Genomic DNA, 501 nt, shown 5'->3' on the forward strand with positions numbered 1-501 from the left:
TTCAAAGTGCCAAACAGTCATTTTTTTTTTTTTTTTTCTGCTTGCAAACTTCAGGTCCTCTCTTCAAATGCAAATCTTCCCTTCCCTCAGTAGTAGTGGGTGGGGCTCAGGTTTTCTACCTAAACTCCTAGTATGGGCTCTACACACAGGGCTTAAAATAAAAGCCTGTGTTTCTGCTGGGCAAATTCTATTTCCCCTTTTAACATATCCAATCATGTATTGGCTGAAGGCAGACTTACACGCACTCTGTTATCCACATACCCCATAATCATTTCTAATGTACAAGCAGGTAAGAAAACATTCAATAGCCATAGTACATTCAGGTAAACACATAATCCTTTTAAAGACATTCCAGGTTCATCTCTTCACCTTGGTTACCCTCCCATTCCATGCATATAGTATATATGCATGTTGTTTGTTGTTGTTATGTGCCGTCGAGTCAAACCCGACTCATAGCGACCCCTCCTTGGGTTTCCGAGGCAGTATCACTATGGAAGTAGG

The sequence above is a fragment of the Orycteropus afer genome, unplaced genomic scaffold (genome assembly GCF_000298275.1).
Source record: "Orycteropus afer afer isolate SDZICR_OR568_19922 unplaced genomic scaffold, OryAfe1.0 scaffold02571, whole genome shotgun sequence".
Taxonomy (NCBI): Eukaryota; Metazoa; Chordata; class Mammalia; order Tubulidentata; family Orycteropodidae; genus Orycteropus; species Orycteropus afer.